Raw genomic sequence first — 25,972 nt, forward strand, 5'->3', positions numbered from 1 at the left:
GATACTATTGCAAAAAAAAAAAAAAAAAGTGCACAGTGATAAATGAGACCAAAATTACCAGGATACTCTGCAGATGTATTTTGATTTGATTGTAAAAACTAGGTAAGTGTAGTGACCACAACATTCCTCACAAAGTAATGCATTCATCTTAAGAAATATTTCTCTACCATAATAGATTTGATGTCCACAGTATCTTCTGGCAAATATGTTTACTTTGGTGAAGTACACTAGTATGTAAGTCAAAGATCACAAATAATTTTCAGTGGGAGCAGAACGAATATGAAACACCAAGAATTTAAAGTATTTTCTGAAATGTGACAAGCTATATAATTCATTCATTCAAGAAATAGTTGTCAAGATTCAAGGGCCAACAGTGGGTCAGGAGTTTGACAGATACTGGCAATTCGAGTGGTAAAATAATGAACAGTGTCCCTACCATTATTAAGCACACAGTCTGTCCTTTATTATGGATAAAGCATATAAGATGAGGGATACTAGCATTTATTTTACCATAACAGTAAAAATAATGGGGAAATATAATTTGATTCTGTATGGGAAAACAAATTTGACTGACAACATGGCCCTTTATGAGAAAAAAAATAAAGCTAGGTAGAAGATGAGATAACTCTTATTTTCAGGTTTGCAACCTTAAATGATTTTCCTATAACATTTTAAAAAGTATAATTCAGGTGACTAAAATGAAAGTAACCATAGGAAAAAATAGTCTTCATCTTGAAAATTATTGAAAAATTGAATAAGATTAGGAAGAGTTTTAGAACATGCCATTCCAAAATATGCCACTTTGGTATATTGATAATTTTGAGCTGAATGCACTTGAGAAACAGACGTAGGAAGGGATCTCTGACCTTCTCCTTTCTACGTAAAAGCAGATCATAAAATTTCCCAGGAGAAATGTCCCTTCCCTATAGCAGGAAGAGAACATTCTCATCACTAGAGACTGGGAGTCCACACAAAAGAGATCTGTTCAAACAAACTTACTAAAGTAGCCCTTAACTTCCATCAGTCTCCCCCATATATTTCCTAATCTCTTTCCCACAATTTACTGCACCCAGCCCAAGCTCCTTTGTCTTGTCACATCCCCACAATTTATCATTCTTTGTGTAAAAGGTATGTAAGCATTTTGGCCTGACGGCTTCTTCGGATCTTCATTTTCCTTCTGAAGTCTCCTATGCACATGTAAAAATATTACATAAATACATTTGTATGTTTTTCTCCTGTTAATCTGTTACATATTGGTTTAGTTCTTAGATGAGCCACAGAACCTAGGAAGGCAGAAGGAAGTCTTTCCTCCCCAATAATTACTATATTTTAGTCCTCCCTTTTAACCTTATGACTTACTAATGAGCACAAGGTTTAAATAAAACAGACTCATTTCACTAATATTAGTTTTATATTTTGCTATGAAAAGACAAAGTACAAGAAGTTTATATAACTTTAGGAATTCTTCTGATGTTTTGAAGACAATATAAAAAATATTTAATAATATTAAAGAGACACCAACATGGGTAAAATAAAACTTTGCTCAGCCTTTGGCAACCTCCAGACTGGTATAGAATGTTAAGCATTATTAATGTCCCAGAAAAATTATTTCCCAGGTAATCCTTCAGGGCACCAAGGAGAATTTTTATGTAAATTAGATAAACCATGTCATATTGTCTATAATTTAAGAGTGGTCCACTCTAAAAGTCAAGTGAGAAAATGACTCTCTATACGTAATTCATTGTGCTTAGCTCATCTTTATGGTGTCACCACTCTGAAAATATGGCCCTGAATAAACATGCTGTAGTCTAGCCAGTATGTGTTGTTGAGAGGATTCTCATGAACAAAATTCCTGTTGTCTTCACTTTCTGTGGAAAGGAGAAGTCTCAGGCAGAGAGTGAGAGGGCCTCACTCATTGCACCTTCACTCCACTTCTCCATCCTGCCTGTGAACTCTTTCCTCCTACCCGCCAATACTCTAAAAAATTACATTTCTGGTTCAGATGAACCACAGAAATATTACTTAAGAACGTGTATTTTGTATATCTAAATAACACTTCCCATGATAAGGCTTTATTCTCTATTCAATTATACTTTGATTTTTTAAAAAAAGATTCAAATAGTCTTACATCTCTTTCTTAGTCTGCCTCTATGTTTAGGTAAGATCTAAGAGAACAAAGACTTTGTCTATTTGTGTACTAGTGTATACACACCACACACACACACACACACACACACTCTGAAAGTCACATAAGATAATAATAACAAGGATATTAGCGAAAATAAAATGACATAAAGTAAAATTATCTGAGAGAGTTCACCAATCTAAAATATTTATCAAGGCAGTAATCCAGATTTCAGAAAGGCTGCTTAGTTGCTGACACTGAGACCAAGAGTGCAGCATTGTGGCTCTTACTTTACACATCACATTTACATCCAACTGGATGAGAAAAAATGATGAATAAGGCACACTAAGGATCTGTATCTGTTTTTTTTTTTTTTTTTTTTTTTTTTTTGAGACGGAGTCTTGCTCTTTCGCCCAGGCTGGAGTGCAGTGGCGCAATCTCGGCTCACTGCAAGCTCCGCGTCCCGGGTTCACGCCATTCTCCTGCCTCAGCCTCTCCGAGTAGCTGGGACTACAGGCGCCCGCCACCACGCCCGGCTAATTTTTTGTATTTTTTAGTAGAGACGGGGTTTCACCGTGGTCTCGATCTCCTGACCTTGTGATCCGCCCGCCTCGGCCTCCCAAAGTGCTGGGATTACAAGCGTGAGCCACCGCGCCCGGCCTGATCTGTATCTGTTTTAACATATACTAAATGTATGAACAGGGGCAAGAGTTTTAATTTCTCTAACCCTGCTTCACTATCTGAAAAAATGAGATTATAATATTTCTTATTTACATGTCTACAGTGAACATTATATTAAACAACATAAGTAAAAATGCTTAGCACAGTACCTGTGACTATTCATTAAATATTAATTCAATTAACATTCACTATATTCATTATTATCAATGATTATAAATTTACATACCTTTCAATTACTAGAGTTCCAATAGTTACTAGTTTTGTGTATTATGTTTACTTATTTAAGTGATCAAAAAATGGGTAGAGGTAGCAGAAAAAAAGACTTTTTAAAAGCTATCATTAGATATCAGAGATGTCATTCTTAAAAACAATTTATTTGCTCTCGAGTCTACAGTCTTCCACTGGGTGAAATTATCTACTTCTATGTTTTCAACTGCCACTGCAATTGTTCAAAGGTCATCTTCAGAGCCATTTGACTTCAAATCCTATCAAAACTATCTTTTTAATCTTTATCAACCATGCTCACTCCTCTAAATCTCTGACAGTATATCACCACTTCAGTTCAAGTCCTGATCCTCTGAACACGGGACTGCAATAACCTTCTAACACACTCCCCTGTCTCCATCCATCGCTCTAAAGTAATCCTTTGAAATTTCAAAAGTGATTATTAAATTTCATTAAAGATTCACTTTCAGGATAAAATCTGAAGTCCTTAGAATGGCATACAAAACTTTTCACCATTTAGGTTCTTTTCTATCTCCAGCTTCAGCTCCTGCTTCTTTCTTCCCACATCAAGCTACTTCCACTGCCTGGAATGTCCCAGCTCCCATTTTTTTTAATCTAGCTAATTTCTAACTGGCCATTAAACTTGGCTTAGATGCTTTCACCTTCAGACAGCTTTCCCTAGACTTTCTCCCTATGCGTGCACCTGGCTGTCAGTGCTTGCCCTAATTATACTTACCACTTTGTATGGGATGATATTTTTGCTTGTCTTTATCTCAAATTAAGCCTGAATTCCTTGATGGCAGGAAAAGTGACTTGAATCCCTGTAGGCAAATCTATGTCTAACCAAATCATGCTTAGATATCTAAACCAAATCATGGATAATTTCCACCTCTCCATGCATGCAGAAATGTCCATGTAGAAGGTCTAGTAGGCTAGGTAGACTTAAATAAATGACACAATAACATTATTGAAATCTGCTTTTATGTCTCTTTTATCTCTGCCTCTGTGTTCCCCATCTTCTCCCAAAATATACTCCAGACTAGAAGTCTGTATGGACTAAAGACAATATAAGAGAGCAAGCTTCACTATGAAGATTATCTTTGCCAAACTCACTCTCATTAACAGCTGCTGACTTGAGGAATGTGTTGCAAAATATAAACTAGTTATTTTCCACTCTGCTAACATGGGCCCTGTCCATTAGCAAATATGATCATTCGTACTCATATTGAAGATAGTTAAATTCATAGATATGATGTTTATCTAATATATATTTTTATATATTAGACATTTATTTAAATATATTAGATATTTCTAATATATATAAATTAGAAAAAAACCTTCAGATTATTGAAATTAGAGTTGCCTCAACTTAACAATTGAGTTTTCTAAAGAATTACTTTGTTCTTAGGTTTATATGCAGTTTTAGAGTGATACTAACTAATGCTAGAGACAAAGTGTCCTTAACCTTGAAGGTCTCATGAGATACTTTATTTGTGGAACAACTGTTACCTTGGCTGACACACGGATGTTAGGCTTTTGATGGGGTCAGCAATTTAGACTGAGCATCATGACTTCAGAACATCAAGTTAGTTTTCTTCTTTACTGAATATTAATGATTAAAACATGTAGGATCACAATAAAATGTAACTGATTAGAAGGTATTTTCAGAAGTGCTTTCCTTTACCACTTAAGTACAAGGTGTGCATTAATTTAGGTCATGGGCTTAATTAGCATGTGTATTAGCAAAATATGTACTACAAACAAATTAAACTAATTTCTTTAAAGCTTAATATTCCTCAAAACACACAATTCCTGAGCAATGAAATGAAATCATATTGCTTACTGGATTTGCAATGAAATGAAATCATATTGCTTGCCGGATTTGTGTATTCCTTCTGTGAATATTTGATACTGTTGACTTATCTGTTTTGTAAACCATGGAGCCCTCTGTCAGTGAGCCATCATCCCAGCAGGCTCAGTTCTGAGGGCATCCATTAACTTTGCTAACACTGTGAGGATTCTCAAACATTAGAATTCTAATGAGACACTGTGTTTCTCCATCTATATTAAGAGCATCTCTACACTAAACCTGCTGCTTCTATATCTAAGCCAAATCATGGATTAAAGAAAAATTGACCTGAAAACAGAAGTATGCTTTTTGTTAATGTTTTATAAAACTTAGCATTTATAATATTCAATGCCACTTACAATGGAGGTTAAGCGATTAGTCATCAATGAGGGACCACAATACAAGTCTACTCTATTTACAAACAAGTATATTCTGATATAATAGATGTCTATTTTACTTGCTTATTTGAAGAGAAAGAAATATGTAGCTCTACTTGATCTTAGGACTTTTGAACCACAGATTTTAATGGTAAAATAATGAAACATTCTTGACTCCCAGCTCAGGGAAAGGTGAGCCATTCTGTTCTGTGAATACCAAGCCTTGGGCGGATTTCCACCAAGAGGATCAAATTGCTTTTCTTTCTTTGAAGGAGTGCATATTGTTCATGAAGAGCTGTGAAACTAAGGGGGTGGGGCGGGGGGAAATGAAGAGGAAACATTAAATATTGTGGGGAGGAAAGGATGTGGTATGATATATACTTTGCAAATCAGTTCAAAATTTGGCTCCAAAGATCTAAAGCAATTAGAAAGCTCTGAAAAAAACAGTCATACTTTTCCTGCCAAAAGTTACTTAATACCACTTCTTTGTTTAATATACCACTTTCCCCCCTGGTTTGCTAAAAATTGGTACTCATCTATGTCATTTGTAGAAATTGGTTCAGCATTTAAAAATACCAGTAATCATCATATTCCTTGCAAATGTACATATTTAAATTTGCAGTTCATCTTATTCTTGTAAAAGTTTGACGAAATTGACATAATTATACACAGAACAACAGTGTTAAAACAGTTTACATAACTTAAGATCTGATATTTGTAGCAAGCCTGAAATAATTATGAGATTTTGGAATAAAATAATAATGACCTTTTGAGATGTAAGAAGAGAATCTCATGTTAGGCTGGGCTTATAAACAAGTGCAGAAGTTTTTGGAACCCTGCAATATAAGAAGCAGAACTATAATCCATCTGGCATGCCTCTTTGGTTCTCATCCTGAGCTTCCAGACTGTGCTTAGAAACTCTAGCTATAATTTTGGGGTTCCTCCTCTAGATATTTGGTTAATTAGGAACATTATTTGGAGAAATGTCTCCTGACTCACACACAATGTTTCCTCCTTTGTCATTAGGGCTGACATCATGGAGGAGAGTTAACTGCGCCAAATGTGTGCTGCTTTCAGAGGCTGCTGCTTCTCCTTCATTGGGGATCCTAGAATAAACTCTCTTACAAAAATTTTTAAAACTGCATCAAATTTTTTGCAGCAAAAGAGAAAATATCCAGTTAACATTTATGCTTAAGTATTCAAACATATCTGCATCTATTTGTATAGATATTAATGCATTCATTAAACACTGATTGAGTGCTCAGCACACTCAAATACGCCCACTTAGGAACTGTATATAAGGCATGCGACCTGCCCCTGGAAACTCTGTGGTGTCAGATCAGGAGATAACCATGCTCAAACTAAACCCAACAATGTGATACAGGAACCAGAATCTGGTAATGCCTATGTACATTTATGCTGTTGAAGAATTCCACAGTACAAAAATTCAGAAAACAAATGTTTCCTTTGATAAATCTAGAAAGTCTAAATTCTAGTTTCAAATACGTTTTCTGCAGTAACCACAATATATCAATAATATCTACAACTGGTGAGTCTGAGCTAACAAAGCTCAATTTGAAACTCAGAAAAAAAATGTTACTTACAATGTGTGTTATTTTATTTCCAAAGCCTTTACTACATAAATAATCTTAAAGTTCACAATATCAACTTCAAAGTTGAATAATAAATTGTAAATATATTTTGAGAAAAGAAAAAGTTTTAGTTCAGCCACAAAATGTAGAGACAGAGACAGAATGATACAGAACACACACTCACACACACACAATAGGCATTTTGAATAGCATACCACAATATAATTTCATTCATATTTTGAATATTTGTGAAAAATAATGGTAATTTTAAATTAAAAAGCTACACATAAAGTTTTATATGTGGCTTTTAAAATGAAATATTAAATGATTAAAATGGATTTCTCCTATTTTATGCTGCAACTGTGATTATATGTAAATTTCTTTCCAATTAGAGAAAATGAGTGAAAAGCTATAAAAATTGCTCCACATTGGTTTACGAAATGAGTCTGGATTTTATCCAGTGCAGACCATTTGATTATATATGCAGACACTTATCTTTCTATGTTTGAATAATGCATAGGAATTATAAGATGTTTATTTTGAGATATCAAAATGAACAGTGACTATGCTCAGGAAACAAAGCATTTTGTTTATTAATTAATGTATTTATTTTAAATGTCTCTGTCTCCTAGGAGCCCCTTGCAGGAAAGTTTCAGATCTCCAAAGAGACTCCTGATGTATATCTGCTATTATATTTTAACAAATTTGACTTTGAATGATCATTCACATTAAATTGCATCAGAAACTGTTCTGGATGTAGGTCAGTTAAAGACTTTTGAATGCTTAAATATTTAAAATTTAAAATTTAAAACTAAGACAAACAAAATAATCAAAAACTAAAGGCAAATTGTAACCTGGGAAATAGGTGAATAAAGTATGACCAAAAAACTGACACCTATAATACATAAAATATGACAACAAATCTAATGTGCTACTATTGTATCAATAGATATAAAGATAATGGAAATAAGCAGACTCTACCAGAAAATAATAAAAATTATAATAAAATGACTAAGAAATGTATGGGAAAAATTTCATCTTCACTAGAATCAGAAGAGAATGTATGTTCCTACCAACTAACAAAGGTCAAAGAATAAGGATCATATCTAGTTTACCAGAAAGATTTAATACAGATTTATGTACTTTAAGATCTGATATTTGTGGCAAGCTTGAAAAAATTATGAGATTTTGGAATAAAATAATAATAAGCTTTTGGGATGTAAGATGAGAATATTATGTTAGGCTGGAGTTACAAACATGAGTACAGAGGTTAGAGCAACAGAAATTAGATTAAAAATCATTCATATGTCCTGTACCTCCTCAGGTATTAATAACTTTGTATCGCAAAGTATTTAAATATAATTTGGGATAAGCTTAACAAAGTGCCATTTTTTACTAACAAGAAAATTATTTTGACTATTTGTACAACTAGTAAGATACTTTAAAAATCTAAATCTATCATTTAATGATAGATTTCTATACTTTTCAAGGTGCTCAATGACTTTTTCTACCACAGGAGTTTCAGGATTCAATATTTAGATGACAAGCAACAAAAAGTCTATTCAGTGACATGCCCAAGTGAGGTTTGAGCCCAACTTATCTGATTCTGCACGTGCCTGTGAGGCACGGACAGGGAGGGAAGCTGTGGGCTGGGGATTTGTTCCAAAATTTCTGAGCACATTTTCTTTAGAACCATTTTCATATGAAAATGCTCTGAAATAGTTTATATTCCTCCTAAAATATTTATCTTAATCGTCTTAGTGCCAGAGCTGGCACATAGCAAGCACCCAGAGATGGCAGTATTCACTTTCCATCTCAAAGAATTAAAGCATTTAAATAAAATTGTCACTTCGTTCAGTGAAAAAAGTACAGACTTAAGAAACATCATTGTAGAGCAATATTGTGGATGCTGCAATACTCCTCACTGTTGAAATATGAAAAACAAAAAGAAAAACGGAAAGAAAAAACAACCTTTATCCAACATTTAAAAATAGTTCATTACAGGCCAGGTGTGGTGGCTCAAGCCTGTAATCCCAGCACTTTGGGAGGCCGAGGCAGGTGGATCACCTGAGGTAAGGAGTTCAAGATCAGCCTGACCAACATGGTGAAACCCCGTCTCTACTAAAAATACAAAACTTAGCCGGGCGCGGTGGCAGGTGCTGCATCCCAGCTACTAGGGAGGCTAAGGCAGGAGAATCACTTGAATCTGGTAGGAGGAGGTAGCAATGAGCCAAGATCACACCACTGCACTCCAGCCTGGGTGACAGAGTAAGACCTTGTCTAAAAAAAGAAAAAAAATTCATTACAAAATTTTAAAAGGATTGGATTATTAAAGTTGTCACTGGCACATCTAGTTTTCAGCTTGTTTATTTATATAGTAATCTTAAAACATTACTCTGGTACAGAACCAAAAAGTTAAATAGAAGATATTTTAGATACCCTATTTAGATGAAAGAATTTTCTGAAAGGTGATGCTTTGTTTAACTCTTCAGGAGTTCAGGCGGGAAGATTCTGAGTGATATTTGTCTCAGGAAAGAGTTGCAGAGGGAATCACACATGTTATTTGAACAATTTATATACAGTAAGTAGACAGTGTTGGAGCTGACCCCAAGTCAACTGTTTCTGAGATGTACCTCCCACCTTTCCCGTGTTAATCCCTCACAGCTCCATTTCCCAGGCTGCTCCTTGCGCTCTGCTTCCCACGGTCCTCACAGCCATGCTTCATGTCTCAGTTTTGTCCCTCTTCTAAATGCAAACTTTTAATTCCAATTTCTTCAGTCCCTGCTTCATGATTATTTCAACACACACACACACACACACACACACACACACACACGCAGGACTAGAACAAGTCTTGCCTCATGTGAAAACAGCATAATGCATTACCTATTTTAGGGAACACATGAATATTTTAACCTCTGCCCACACTTAATGCAAAAAAATGCTTCTAATACTGAAAACTCGGGCACTGGGTGAAGTTGCTGGTAGAAATAAGTACATGAAAAGCTTTCGATGTGTGTAATTCTCAGTGAAGAAGGCTGAGCCTGAAAAGTAAGCCAAGTAAGCCAAACCTAAAAGTAATAAAGTAATAAAGAAATTTAAACAACATAATCACCACAGTGTCTTGAAATAAGATAATCAGTTTTGCCTTCTCACTTTCATACCATCCCCACTCTCAGAGGCCACGTCAGTGCTTCTCCAATACCAATGTACCAGGTGTTCTGGTAAAATGAGGCTTTAGTTCTATAGATGTAGGTGTTGTCTAAGGCTCTACACTTTCGTTTTGTTTTAACTTTTTATATAAATGCTTAAGATACAGATTGACATTATTTTGTAAATGACGGTTTTACTTTTTCTGAAATAGGACATATATGTACCCTGATAAAACAGAATGAAAAGTCTTAATTCGTTGGAATTCCTGTACAAGGTGCCGAAGCTCTACCCAGCAGCTTCTTTCAGCTATTTTATTATAGGAATAGTGTTCCGTGGGGCAAGAAATAAACTGGTCCTAACTGATTTTCAATCCCCTTTCTCCAGTGGGATAAAACACTTTCACAAAGAGCTGCCCTATGTAGAACCCCCAGTGTTCTAGCTTGCAACAAAGTGACTAGGGACAAATAGGAAAAAAAAAGTAAGAAAACTAACACTGAAGCAATCATACTTCTCATGTCTCTGAATAGAGAAGTATGGGGAACCTTTAACCATAGGAAATTAAAAATATCCAAGTTAATTACATAGTTCATTCACTATTAGGTAGATTTTTTTCGCTTAAGGCTTTAACCCCTTTCCAAACCAACAATTGTCTTAATCCAGCTATGCTTACTAATAAGTGAAATGCATAAACATCCCAGACATACACTTCATTGAGCCTCTGCATTAGGTACCTGGCAGTGAAAAAGTATGCTTTCCCAACAAGTCAGTGCTGAAGACTGAGAATGAAAACTGCAACTAAAGAAGGATACTCTCTTACCCTGGAAATATATTATCCACACTTTCCCTACCCTCACATTAGAATACAGATATCCTCCCAACTTTTCATCTCCTATGTTATCTTTTCCTAGGAGATCTATCATTTGATCTTTTACTACAAGGGCAGAATATGGGTTAAGGTCACCAAAATTCCATTTTACGTATGGTACAAGGAAAATGGAATGCTATAAAATTAAACCTCATCACCCTGGTAGGGATGCTGGTGTTTTTATACAGAGTCTTTACTGCCAATAAGTGATGTTGTCTCTCAAGGAACAGCTCTACAGAAAGTTTTTGGGTTAGTGTTTCCCCCAGCTTATTTCTGCAATGGAGAAAGGCAATTTCATACCAAAAAACCAAACAAACAAACCTGGAAAAGCTACAGATGTTAACTTATACTTTAATACCAACAACATAGATATCCAAGGAGAAAAGATGTAAGAAAAAGAGTTCATGCACAGCCCAATGGAGACCAAATTCTACAAATGGAAATTTTAAAGCTCACTGAGTAAAATTTTCTGGATCCAAACAAGTACTACGATACTTTTAGGTCCTCAACTCACAGAATTAAGAGCCCTTAAACTGTTAACTTTGTCCTGTCTTCCTATTTAGAAAAATTTCCCCCTCAAATCTATGCAAAAGTAACTGACACACCTGCAGTATGTGACATGAGAGATGTTCTCAACTCTTTTAAAAAGCAAAAGTCACTTTTTATAACCAAAAATGAAAAAGGTGCTATAGAGAGAAATAAAATTTCACAAAAGTACGAAAGCAGAGACTGGCTGAAATCTGTAACTTTATAAGTAAGAATAACCCACTCTATAATTAACTCCTCCACAGTGAACAATCTGCTACACATTCTTTGATGAGGAATGACCCTAGTTTACCAAAGTGAAACCTGCCACAGCTGCAAGGCCAGAGTTCTGTCCATTTTCTGGTTCTGTGTGGACAGGATAATGCCACCTACTCCAAGGCAGTTAGAGAGACAGGTGTGCTCAGGGGAGTTTCTCTCACCAACCTGCTAACCCAGCAGGAGTAAGTTCACCCAAATGAGCTCTGGTCTCCAATGTGTATCTGCGCAAAATTTTATGAAGTATCTAAGTATCATTCACTAGTTAATAAAAAATAATAGAAAACTCTAGACCAAGGAAACTGTGAACTAAAAGAGTGAGGAGGAATACCAATTACATTAACAACACTTTCTTTAAAAAATAGAATCGCTTTTTTTTTTTTTAAATCAATTACAGTGGTGAGACATGATTTTCTTTTCAAGTGCCCCACAATGGCACACAGCTTTACCCGGCAAATCCTGCCAACTTCCAAGTCCCAGGATACTAACCAGAATGCTGCACGTGGGGCAGCATTACCTCCCAATGGTGTGGAGAAGGGCACATATCACTACTGGGTAATGAGAGAGTTGACAGAGACTCTAGGCTTCACAATGCCAGACATAGTTGGAGAGCTTTCCTTGTTCTATTAGAAAAGTTCATGAGGAAGCTGTGAATAGGATCGGTCCAGAGAAGTAAAACTCTTATTTTCACTGTCAAAACTTCAGAAATCCTCCCTTTAGGTTCGCCTCTGGAGCACACTGCACGTGAACACTTCCATGGGGCGAACATTCAGCTCTTTCAGGGTCACATTCCCCTTTCCTGTGGTCTGTCCATAAAGCCCAAATATCTCACAGAGTTTTTCTGCACTGATTGTATCTGTTCTGTCAATTTTGTTACCCAAGATAAGGATTGGCATATTGGATATTGTTTCATCAGTCATTAAAGCATTAAGCTCAACTTTGAATTCTATAAGACAAGAATGATCTGCACAGTCCACCAGAAAGATAATCCCATTCATTGCTGGGAGACAATTTTTCCAAACTCAACATGCTTGCTCGTGCTGACCAAGGTCAAAAGTTGTAAAAATCATTCCAGGAATTGTTAGCTCTTTTGATGTCAAATGTAGTATTGGAATATGTTGGCCCAATCTGTCATCTTTGATCATGTGAAGAAGAATGGTTTTGCCTGTATTGTTTAAACCTAAGAATAAAAGTTTTCCAGATTTCTTGTTGAGTCCTAGGAATTGGGACACACTGCTGAAGCCACTGTAGATCCACTCAAAGATGAAAGACATTATAAATGTTTACTACGGCCCAAGGGGCTCCTCCAGCAAAATGGCAGGTGGCTCAGACCCTCACTCAGAGCACATAAACCAGCTACTTGCTGGATGTGTGGGTTCTACATTTTTAACTAGCTCCCAAGTGATAAGATACTGCTAGCCTCTGGACCACATTTTGAGTGGCAAGATACCATGAGACATCAGAACGTTTTATGTTTGGGAATTAGACACTTGGGGCTTATCTAAATCAATGTAACAGGCGGTGATGGGTGCTTCGTCCTCTAAGAATTAAGAAGAAAATATGTCATATGAAAAATTTTTTAAATCTGTTGTTAATTTTTTTTGTATTTTATCCCTCTTCCCCAAAATATTTCATCATGACTAGATAAACTCCTAATTTGGAATAGAAGGCTCTCCACGGCTAGCCAAACAATCACAAACTGCCAACTTCATTCTCACCGTATAAAACTGTGCTCATTTGCTAAAACATTCATTTTTTAAAATAATTCAGTATATTTTTATCTAAACAGTATAGTTCAGTATAGTCCAGGTCTCTGCTTAGACTTTGCTAACCTTGACTTGCCTTTTCTGCTCCTTCTGAAAAACTGCCTTTGAGAATTAGATCATTTGCAGTCACCATATGTCATATGATCTAGTGTAGCATAAATTAATCACCTAACATTAAGGGACTTATTCTTTTATCAAAATTCCCAAAAATTAGCAGACATTTTTAAAGGAAAAATTACACCATTGCAAAAAGTAAAACCTGTTATTATCTTGTTCATTAACAACTTCAGAGCAGCTAAGCTCTTGGGTGTCAATTAGGCTTTCTTTCTGTAAGTTGAAAAATATCTTCTCAAGATTGTGTATAGAATTGTGGTTAACAGGGACTGATCTGCCCTCACCTTGCCTTGGGTGACATCAGTCGTCTGTGGCTGCAGCCACTGACATCATGCAGTTGGGTGAATGCAAAGGAGCATCTGCTTCATTGTGGAGTCACTGGGGCCAAGTCCTTGATGCCAATTCTGGCACCAAAGCCAAGGGCATTCAGAAACCACACCCCACACCGTTTATCAAATTTCCCATGAAATTCTTAGGAAATCTCAAAAACAAATGTAAATTTTCAACAATGTTAGAAGCTAGGACTGCTGATCAAAGATATGCCAGATTTCAGGAGGAATTTTTAAGCACAAAGTACAGATGAAGCCTTGAGGCAGAGTAGCAGGACAAGAGATATTGGGAAAATGACATGTCTGTCTTCAACACTGCCCCCACTGGACACTCCACAAGCAGAAGGAGGCAGCTATCACTCAGTTCAAGAAAACAGATTTATTAGGTAGCCAGAGACATATTTTTCCCATCCCATGACTTAACCCCTAATAGTCCTCTGAGAATATGGCAAGCCATATCAGTTGCGTGCCCAACAGCAATTTCCTTCTCTCACCATGATATATGTTAAAAAAGTGAATCACCCTCTTTCCCAGGCTCTCTTACAGCTAAGGGTAATCATGTGAACCTGATTTGACCAATGAGATAGGAAGTATCTTCCAAGGAAAGCTTTCTACGTGGGAATGGGGGCAGCATTACCTCTCCACTACTCTTTCCTTTACGTCTTTGCAAACAATTCTATGAAGCTGAAAGCCACCTGCTGAGGATGCTGAGCAAAAGAAAGAGATTGAGCTGCTGATCAACCTCTTCTCTCTCTAATTGCTCCCTGGGTATTGTGTTTATTAGAGCTGAAAGAAGTGATAGTGACATAAAATAGCTTGAAAGAGTAAGAGAGGGATTATGATAGTGTACCCCTAATATAGCTTGAAAGAGTAAGTGACGATGTGACTTATGCACACTTAATCTACTTTTGCTTATAGACAAAAGGATTCCAGCAATATGGTTCCTAGAAAATCACCCTCTTCTGCTTTCAAACCAATTAATCCTGAGTCAACAGTTTTGGCACCTCTAAGCAGTGCTAGGCAACTGTGATGCTAAAGTGTGTGGGGCTCCAGATGTAGGTGAAAATCATGGATTTTATGTTGGCTCTATTGGGGTGGAAAAACCTAAGGTTAGCAGGCCAGAGAGTGGTGGATTCTGAAAGGAGATTTCTGGACACCTTAAGAAGCTAGTTTTTGGTTCTGCATGAGTGTACCTCTTCAATCTGCCCCATAAGAGTCCAAAGGATTTGTGCCTTGGAGATCTATAGTATCTCAAGAAGCCACTTAAAGAAGCCCAGGGGAGCCTAGTAAAAAATATGAAGAATGAGGCAATGAATAAAAATGCACAACTAGTAAAACAATTGCTGAAGGAGACATGACATTTTGATTATAAAAATAATAAAAAATAGAACACTTACGAAGATTTTAGTGAAGCTCTAAAGAGACATCCTGGGGTAAAAATAATAATTTCCTAAATAAATAATTCAGTAGTAAAGTAAGGAAGAGTGATCTGTATAGGGAACTAAATTAGTAGTCTTGGAGATCAAGTGCAAATATGTTTTAAAATGAATATAATTTTAGACACAAATCATGAAGGAAAGCATAGAAGATTTAAGAAATGATAGAAGTGCTACCACGTAAAAAGGGAACAGATTAGGGAAAGAAAATAGCAACAACAAAAAAGCTTACCTAGGCTTATGAAAGACCTGAGCCTACAGGTGAAGAGGGTGTTAGAGTTCAAGACTGATAAGAAGACATACATACCCAGTGTATCCTGGTACAATGCCTGCGCTCTTAGGTTTATGAGAAAACTTAAATGTTGCTATGGTTTGGATGTGATTACCCCCACCCCCTGCCAAAACTCACGTTGAAATCTGATTCTCGCTTTGGTAGCATTAGGAGGTGTGGCCTAATGGGAGGTGTTTGGATGATGGGGGCACTGCCTTCATGAATGCCCTCTCCAGTGAGTAAGTGAGTTCTCTTGTGGGAATTGGTTAGCCTCTCCTGTGTGTCTTTTTGCATGTGCCCACTTCCCCTTGCACTTTCTGCCATGAGTTAAAGCAGCACAAGGCACTCACCAGATGGGCTGCTCAATCATGGACTTCACAGCCTCCAGAATTGTAAGCCAAATTGAGCCAGAATTGTGAGCCAAATAAATTATCTTTATAAATAACGACAAATTATTGTATTTATAAATGACCCAGTTTCAGGTATTCTGTTATAGCAACACAAAATCAACTAAGACAAGTGTTAAAAAAATAGTTTCCCCTGAAAGAAGAAGAATTACACTTCTCATCCACATAACTAGAAACTTTAAGACAGTAGATGAAGAATACTGATAACCAAGAGGGAAGACTGTACCTAAGGAATCCTGTCTTTAATTAAAACGTCATGCACAGGCCGGGCGCAGTGGCTCACGCTTGTAATCCCAGCACTTTGGGAGGCCGAGGGGGGCGGATCATGAGGTCAGGAGATCGAGACCACGGTGAAACTCTGTCTCTACTAAAAATACAAAAAAATTAGCCGGGCGTGGTGGCGGGCGCCTGTAGTCCCAGCTACTCGGAGAGGCTGAGGCAGGAGAATGGCGTGAACCCGGGAGGCGGAGCTTGCAGTGAGCTGAGATTGCGCCACTGCACTCCAGCCTGGGTGACAGAGCGAGACTCTGTCTCAAAAAAAAAAAAAAAAAAAAAAATATATATATATATCATGCACATTACAAGGAACAGAACGACATCTAATGATGGCGAGTATTTTAAAAACATGTTGGCAATGTATCTCAACTGGGGGCAACACCGGAGAAAGAATTAATTAAACAATAAATGAAACTGAGCAGAATCCTCAAGATTGAGAAAGGGAAAGGATACAATGAGACTGAAACTGCGTTTCTGCTAATCCATACAGCTCATTTGAGTGTGAAAATAAAGATCACCAGAGTCAGCACAAGTGAAGACTATTCAGCACTTCCTGCAGCAAGGGGGTCAACTACCATCACTTGTGTTTGACAGAAGTTCAAAAGCAGGCAGAGGAGTGGGAGAACTTTATAGTGGAGAAAAGAAAAAGGGAAAGGTTCAGGTATGCCCTGATTGGAGGCTGTTGGAATAGGAAGCTGTAGGCAGGCTAATTAGAAGTGCTGCATCCTATATAATTATTTAGGGAAGCATATTTGTATTTCCTTGGCTGACCTTAAGTTGACAGTGGGACAGAGGAATTAGAAAAGCTTTCAGCTATTGACGAAGTCCTGGCCATTTTGGGCCAACTGCTAGAGGGGCTATGGTTTGGTTTCCTGAACTGGTTGTTGCAGATGGTGGTGCAGATAGCATGTCATGCTAATAGAGAAGTTGGGCACAAAAAGACACAATTATATGATTTAATTTATATGAAATATCCAGAGCAGATAAATCCACAGATAAAGAATGAAGATTAGTAGTTTCCAGAACCTGAGTGGGGGAAGAGGGTAGAGATAGGAATGAGGGTTGATTGCTTAATGGGTACAAGGATTCTTTTTGGGATGATGAAAATGTTTCAGAACTGGATAGAAGTGGTGATTACACATCATTATGAATGTACTAAATGCCACTGAATTTCCACTTTAAAATGATTATCTTATGTGATTTTTACCCTGGGGAAAGAAAAAGCTTCATAGATAATATTCCAATCACCAGGAAATTCAGGAACATTCTCCTAACACTCATATCAAAAGGAAAATTACAATCTATTGAAATGCAATAAAAATTAAATTATTTCATTATTAGAGGAAAAAAAGACATAAATTAAGAAATTAAGTACATAGTACCTAAATAACTTACATAAAAAAGTACAATATAAACCAAAGAAATGAGGAAGGCAGTAATTAATGAAGATAAAGGATGAAATTAAATAGAAGACAAAAGCTGGTTTGATGGAAAGACAAAACATCAAATGTTTGAGATCTTTGTTAAAGACAATATAAATGTACATGATTTGAAATGATAAAGGAGATGTGTAACATACTTGGAAGAGGTTTCAAGCAATCCCTCTTCTGGGTATATACCCAAAGGAAATGAAATCACCATCTGATAAAGATGTTTATGCCCTCACGCCCATTGAAGCATTATTCGCAATAGCCAAGATACAGATATGGAAACAACGTAAGTGATTGTTGACAGATGAATGGATATAGAAAATGTGATATACATCCACTATATATGTGTGTGTGCGCGTGTATGTGTATGAGTGTGTGTGTGTATATTTATATAGACATTATTCACCCTTTTAAAACAAAGAGATTGTGCCATTTTTGACAACATGGATGAACCTGGAGGACATTATGCTAAGTGAAATAAACCAGACACAGAAAGGAAAAACACTGCGTGATTTCACTTACATGTGGAATTTAAAACAAACTAATAAACAAAACTCGAATACATAGAAATAGACAGTAGAATGGTGGTTACCAGCAACAGGGGCATAAGGGTGGGAAATGGGGAAATGTAGGCAAAACGGCATAAACTTGCAGTTATGTAGGATGAGTAAGTCCAGAGAGCTAATGTGCAGCATGAGGACTGTAGCTAACAATATTGTATGATATACTGGAAATTTGCTAAGAGTAGATTTGTAAGTACTTTTACCACAAAAAAATAACTATGTGAAATGATAAATATATTGTTTGACTGTAGTAGTCATTTCACTATGTATTACATAGTGAAATGGAATACTTGGAAGAGGTTTCAAGCAATCCCTCTTCTGGGTATATACCCAAAGGAAATGAAATCACCATCTGATAAAGATGTTTATGCCCTCACGCCCATTGAAGCATTATTCGCAATAGCCAAGATATAGATATGGAAACAACGTAAGTGATTGTTGATATATTTCATGTGATATATTTCATGCTACTATGCAAATTTAATTCTTTTCATAATCCTTTCAGTTAGATATTCTTATTTTGAGTAACTTGTCTAGGGCAACAAATGAACACCAGAGCCTGGAATCAATGTTGGCTTGGATGGCCATAGAGTTATATTCTAAGCAGCTTTGACAGTTTTTCTTTATTTTGTGAGATGTTAAAAGTGTGATATAAAAATGGAGATGGGATTCTATAATAAATGAGTTTGGGGAACGTTGTATATTCTATTCTCCTTTTAGAGACTGACGCTGTTGATTAGCAGATTAAAGGTTCAGTGTCATAAAATAAAGAAAGCTGTGCAATTTTGCAAAACTGTATTTCCAGGAACTTTCAGTTATTCTGTACTTTATAAGAGGAACATCATCACAAAATGATTGTCATAGAATAATGGAAATATATTTTCAAATACTCAGCTATTTAAAAAGACATGGTTCTCAAGAGTTTTATGGGCGATTTCCTTCAAACTTCCAAGTAACATGTAATATTCATATAAATAAACCATTCCAGAGCATAGAAAGAATTTAAATGAACCGTCTCAGCGAACTTAGCCAAGCTTTTTAATCAAAAACTGACAAAGATTGTTCTATAAAAGAAAAGTATAGGCAAATCTTGCTTATAAATAAACAGATAAAAATTTAAATCAAATACCAGCTAACTTAATCCAACAGTGTATAAAATAGAGTACACCATGAGTAAATCCACATGTTAAAAAATTACTACTAGCAAAATTTGATAATCTATATCATCATATTAATAGGCCAAATGCCAAAGAGTTTTGATAAAATTTCATATCACATCTTTAAAAAAATCTTTTAGTAGCATAAAAATAGGTATCTATTTCTTCAAAATGATAAGAATATATATATATGAAACAAAAGCCAACACTAAATTTAATTATAAATTTCAGACAGATTCTATTTAATTCAGGGTTCAAGAATTCCTAAGGCAATTATTGCAATTCAATATCATTCTGCTTTATTAAATAAAATTAGAAGAGCAATTTTAATTTTATTTAATTAGAACAAAAGAATAATGCTATTAGAATATATAAACAAATATTTTATTTTTATGTAGGTAAAAGTTGGAAAGAACTTAAGTGTCCATCAAATAAAAATCGGTTTGGTGAATTACAGCACAATCTCATAGCCATTAAAAATAATTTTTTTGAATACTAAAACTCTTCTTGATATTCTTGAAATTTCTTGATAACATATTGTAATGCAAAAATGTTAGTTATGAATTCATTCATTGAACAGATATGTGCTGAGCCCTGTTTTACATAATGGAGATAGAAGAGTTAGAAAAAAATCTCTGCCCTCAGGGAGCTTATGTTCTAGTGAAGAAATGCAGAAACACAAATAAAAAAGGTAAATGTACCTTTCTATTTATTTTCATATTCATTTAACCTCTCAGAGAATAATATGTCTAAATATCTAAAATATTACGGTCAGTTTGATCTTGATTTTCATTATTAATTCTTTACTATAGAAATATATAAAAGATCAGAAGCTTAAACATCAAAATATAAAGTGTGGTTATCTCTGAACATTATAATTATAAATTATTTCATAGTTGACATGTCTTTCCTGTTTTTCAAAAATAAGTTCTACAATGAATGTGTATTCCTGCAGAAATATAAAATTTAAAGTCCAACATAAGTAATCACAATTTTTCATTCTTTTTTGATTTATTTATAAGTTCTGTGTTATTTATAACACAGAATGCTAATAATCAAATGGCCTGTATTAGACCAAAATGGCAATAAAGACCAATTGTAGTGTGATTTATCTGTATTATGTTGTAAGGAAAGCCATAGCAAAGTTAAATTTGAAAACTGTGCTGCTCTGTAATTAAAATAAATTATATATAATCAAAAACAGTAAAGATTAAGATCAACTGCTAGTTACAATGGTATCCAAACCATATCCTGCCCCCAAACACCATGTTATAATTTGCTAAGCTGAAAGAACAAACATATATTATTTGTAGAGCCAGACATATGATTATCTGGATAAAAGTATGTGCACCAACCCTGTAAGGTATAATCCAATACATTGCTACATAGCTGAAAAGCCAAATTCAACTCATTCTTATCTGACTCCTGTTTATGAGTAAATTTCATTAAGAATTTTGTGTAACTATAACCTTGGAAAGAATATATGATGCCTTTATTACTCATTTGCAACATACAGAGTTCTATCCAAGTGCAGCTGTTCTGTCTGTTATATATTCTAATATTTTGAAATGTTACAGAGAATAACAACAGCAGTATTTCATAAGAAAGATGAGGCCGGGCGTGGTGGCTCACGCTTGTAATCGTAGCACTTTGGGAGGCCGAGGCGGGCGGATCACGAGGTCAGGAGATCGAGACCACGGTGAAACCCCGTCTCTACTAAAAATACAAAAAATTAGCCGGGCGTGGTGGCGGGCGCCTGTAGTCCCAGCTACTCGGAGAGGCTGAGGCAGGAGAATGGCGTGACCCCGGGAGGCGGAGCTTGCAGTGAGCCGAGATCCCGCCACTGGACTCCAGCCTGGGTGCCTGGGTGACAGAGCGAGACTCCGTCTCAAAAAAAAAAAAAAAAAAAAAGAAAGATGGAAATTTATGTGCCCTGTGCCACAGTAAAATACAGTAATTATGTGGTAAATGAAAAAGGAAGAGTGGGTTGGCACCTGCAGGGAGAGCAAAAATTCAATAACATTTTCTAATGGTTCCTTCTATCAGCAAAATCAAGGAAATTATCTTGACAAATCATATGAAAGAAGTTGTATTCCCTGAGAGCAGAGGCAGACCAGCTAACTGTTGAACATGTCTCATGTTTAGATTTGTGCTTTACAAGGAATTAATTCCTTCTTTCCTTGCTCTCTCGCTATTTCCATTCCTCTCTTCAGCATTGATTTATTGAGCACATACTATGACAGACAAGCACTTACTGAGCACTCACAATGGCAAACAGGTTCCACATACAAAGATTAAAAGAGCATTGCCCTTGCCTTCATGTAATTCACTTTATAGTTGGGAAGGTAGTATTGGAAAAAAATATTTCAATAATTACATATTTTAAAATGTTTGTGGGTATTAAATAGAAAAAAGAAGGTAGGAATTAACAATATCTGGGGGTCAGGGAAAGTTTGATACAGAGGTTGCTACCAGACTGTGATTTTTCACTGTTCTGACCTTTGAAAGAGCACAGATCAATCAATGCCTTTTTTTGACAGGACAGACATGGCATATATGAACATGTAGCACTGTATTTTTGTCTTTTTTTGTGTCTTTATCTGGTGGCATGGTTCCTGGGCACTTCCTCATCTGGGAAGTTCTCCTCCAGCTTCACCCAAATCAATCTATGTAAATATCCATTCAGTATTAACTGTCTAACATGCTGGTCATTGTTCTGGGCCCCAGGGAGCAATATGTTCTCAGGCAGGTTCCATTCCAGTGAGACGGGCAATAAAAGAATAAATTAAAGAAGCTAAAATGAGAGCGACTTCAGTGTGGGAGAAATGACATTAAATCAAGGGGCCTGGAATGTCTCTTAGAGTAGGAGTTGGCAAACGCTGGCCTGCCACCTGTTTTTGTGAATAGAATATACTTGAAACCCAGCCACGCTCATTTATTTACCTATTGTCTCCTGATGATTTCATGCTGTAATGGCAGATTGGGTAGTTGTGGTAGAAGCTATATGACTCACAAAGCCTAACATTTTTACTGTATGGCCTTTATCGAAAAAGCTTGCTGACTCCATTTGAGAGGAGAGAAATGGATGTTAGATCTGAAGCCCAAGTGAAAAGAACAAGTGTATTAGTCATCTATGACTGCATAAGAGATTACCTCAAGACTTAGTGGCGTGAAACAACAGACCATTTGTATTTTATTGTTTCTGTGGGTCAGGACCCAGGTGTGGCTTAGCCAGGTCCACTGGCTTGAGGTCTCCCACAAGAATGCAAGCAACATATCAGCCAGTCAGGCTGCCGTCCTCTCCAGGCTCAGTGAGAAAAGGAAATGTGTTCAGACTCCCTCACACCCTGTTGACAGATGTCAGGGCCTCCCTGCCTATCAGCTAGAGACATCATTTCCTTGCCACCTGGGCTACTCACAGCAGAGCAGCGGGCTTCCCTCAGACTGAAGGATTGGAAGGTGTGGGAGTGAAAAGTGGATAGAACCCCAAACAGAAGTCACCTACTCTCAAAAGGGACTTCTCACCAATTTTGCCACATTCTATTCACTAGAAGTTGAGTTAATAGGTGTGGCTCATGCACAAGAGGAGGAGTTACACATAGACATGGATACCAGAAATGAGGACCATGCGATGCCCTACTAAAGGCTGATGATCACAAAAAGTCATTGAGGAGGAAGAGCTTGGTTCAGGTGGCAGAAGTAAGTCTTCTGGGAACATTAAAGCTAGTGTCACTGGATCCTGTGGAAAGGAAGGCAGATATCAGGGAGATAGGTCTGAGAGGTTAGACCTCGATTATGTGGGGATGAATAAATCATGGAAAAGAGATCGGACTTTATTCCAAGTGTAATAGAAGGCCATAGAAGGCTTTAATCTGGACAGGTAACATTCTTACATTTGTGTCTTTAAATGTTTATTTGATTGAGTAAATATAAAATAAACTTTACTAACTAAGCCCATATATTTCATTTCACTTGCCGTGAGTATCCATGGAAATGTGGATACTGAGCATGTTAGCTACCGGAAGATCCTTTAACTTAACTAATAATGATGGATCAAGTACACATAAGTGGCTGAAAGGTAGCTTGGTCAATATGGGTATGACTATGCAATTGTTTCAAATGAACCAGATTTTCGCGAGATAAAACTGGAATTTGAAATTTTATCTAAGTTGTATTTCATGATTAATTCAAATTTATTTTACAAAAGCTCTATTGTGGCTGGCACTATCCATTACTGTAAATATACACTAGTATGTCGTCATCCATTTTTTGATAAAATGCTTCTTAACTACATCATATTCTTTTCTGACTCTAAACATTCATTTTCCTCATCTATACTAGAATAAAAAGAGACACTTGATAGAGCCTACCAAATAAATATTCAAAAATTGGTTAATTCTAATTTATATGGGAAGGTAGTCCACTTAATTTTTATACAACTTTATTGCAGTATAATATCAATATCATACAATCCTCTACTTCATTTCAAATTTATTTCCTACATGTTAATGGCAATATTAAGACACTTTTTCCAGGGTAAATAGAATTGTGCAGAAAAAGAATAGTGAAGATGTATTTTGAAAATTCAACTGAAAGTTTCTAATGATCAGTTCTGAACCACAAGAAATATTCACTTCTTCCATGAGTTATTTTTCTGTTCACCTCTGTAATACCTGCAATTCTCTAAAAAGCATATTACTGTTTGCCTGTTGCTCACTCAACTGAGCAAATATTTTCTGCTCAGTACAAAAGCTGTGGGAATGTAGGTATGTTTAACTTAATGTTCACTCAGATGTGGTCACTCAACACTATGCATTGAGCAATATGTGGCTAATGCAAGACCACTGTCCCTTTTCTAGCTCATACTCTTATACCCTGTTTACACCAATTTTTGAACCCCTATGGAACCTCCAGTCTATTGAATTATTACCTTTTCACTGTCCTCAGCTTCCTTGTTACTTTACCTTAATTCTTTAGTCCCTCCTTTTAGTCACTTCCCACCCTCAATGTTCTTGTCCCAATCTTCATTGTCTCTCAGACTCTCCTGGTTGAATCCAACTTTCAGACTTTTCTCTATCTGCACTATAGCAGGTGGATATGACTGCAGAAAAATGCATCACTTTGCTAACATCTCCCTTGAACTTCATGACCACAACCATCACAGCTACCCAGCAGTCCTTCCATTTTTCATTGTCCCATTGTCTCTCCCACTCTCTCAAAGGATTAGTTTACCCATTCCCTTTTCTCTTCCAACAGGCAAAACACCCTCCCTGCCCATCGATTTCAGCTGATTAGCTTGCATTTTTATTTTATTGCATAAATAGGTGCAAAGAAAAGAGAGCATCCGTATCCACCACCAAGTCACCCCTCCTCTTAAGGTCAGTCCTTCCATTTGTGCATTGTACCCCATATGATCTTTTCTATTCATGGCCTTTGCTTTTGCAATCATCTGTTCACTCTATTGCATCATCAATTTCATCCACTTCTTAGACAATTCCCATTAACAACTTCCCTTGTCCCAGCATCCCCTTCTAGTATTTTTCTGTTCTTTAGAGCAAAATTCATCAAAAAGGTTTGTACTCTGCTTCATCCACTATTCTCCACCTAGTTCCTTTGAATCTATTCTATCGCTTTTAAAAAAAATGCTCTTTTCTCGGTCACCCATGACCATTATATTTTCAAATTCTATAATCAGTGCTCCGTCCTTTTCTCTTTCAGTCCTTCAAAAGCATTTGTTTCTGTTGATCAATCCTTCCTTCATGGAGTGTATTTGAATTGGCCTCTGAATCTTCATGTTCTAATGGTTTTCCTTCTATTTCTCTGGTGACTCTTTTATTAGTCTTCTCCTGTGAATATTCTGATTTTTACATGTTGTAAAGATACAAAGTTCAGTCCTCAGTGCTCTTTTCTGTCTATATTTGCTTCAGCTGAATTTCTTCATTCCACTGGTTTTAAATACTGAGTCTATGTGGATGACTCCAAAACTTGTATCCTGTTCTCGATCTATCTTAAATTCCAGCATCCAATGATATCCCATTTCCATGTGATATTTTCACTGAACACTTAATAGACATCCCAAATGCGACATGTTCAAAACTGAAATATTGATTTGCTCCCTCCAAACGTGCCACCACAGTGCTTGCTATCCTCATCAATGGAATCTCATTTACTTATTTGTTGTAGTCAAAACACCCAGAGTCTCCCTTGACACCCATTCTTTCTTTTCCACAGATCTATCAGCAAATCCTGACAGCTTCGCCTTCAGAACCTTTCTCACATTCATCAACTTCTTAACAACTCTACCACTACCACCCTTGTCCAAACTGCCAACTTCACTCACCCAACTATTGCAAACTGACATCTCTGCACACACTCTGTCACCCCTACAATAGAGCTTGGGAATAAAAGCACAGATTTTGAAAGTGCATTGCAAGAATTTACATCCTAGATCAGCCACTTACCTGTCGTATGACCCTGGGCAAGTTATTTAATGTCTTAGTGCTCAGTTTCCTCACCCGTAAAATGATGAAGATAGTGTATCTAACTCATAGAGCT

At 36.4% G+C, this 25,972-nt stretch overlaps 1 protein-coding gene and 1 pseudogene across 3 annotated transcripts in view; both read right to left on the reverse strand.

The window, feature by feature from the left end:
• Nucleotides 1-25,972, reverse strand: part of LOC129480675 (uncharacterized) — a 499,607-nt gene that overhangs the window by 196,115 nt on the left and 277,520 nt on the right. The window lies entirely within an intron of this gene.
• Nucleotides 9,420-12,942, reverse strand: LOC129480074 (GTP-binding protein SAR1a-like; annotated as a pseudogene).

The sequence above is a fragment of the Symphalangus syndactylus genome, chromosome 4 (genome assembly GCF_028878055.3).
Source record: "Symphalangus syndactylus isolate Jambi chromosome 4, NHGRI_mSymSyn1-v2.1_pri, whole genome shotgun sequence".
In the NCBI taxonomy this organism is placed as follows: domain Eukaryota; kingdom Metazoa; phylum Chordata; class Mammalia; order Primates; family Hylobatidae; genus Symphalangus; species Symphalangus syndactylus.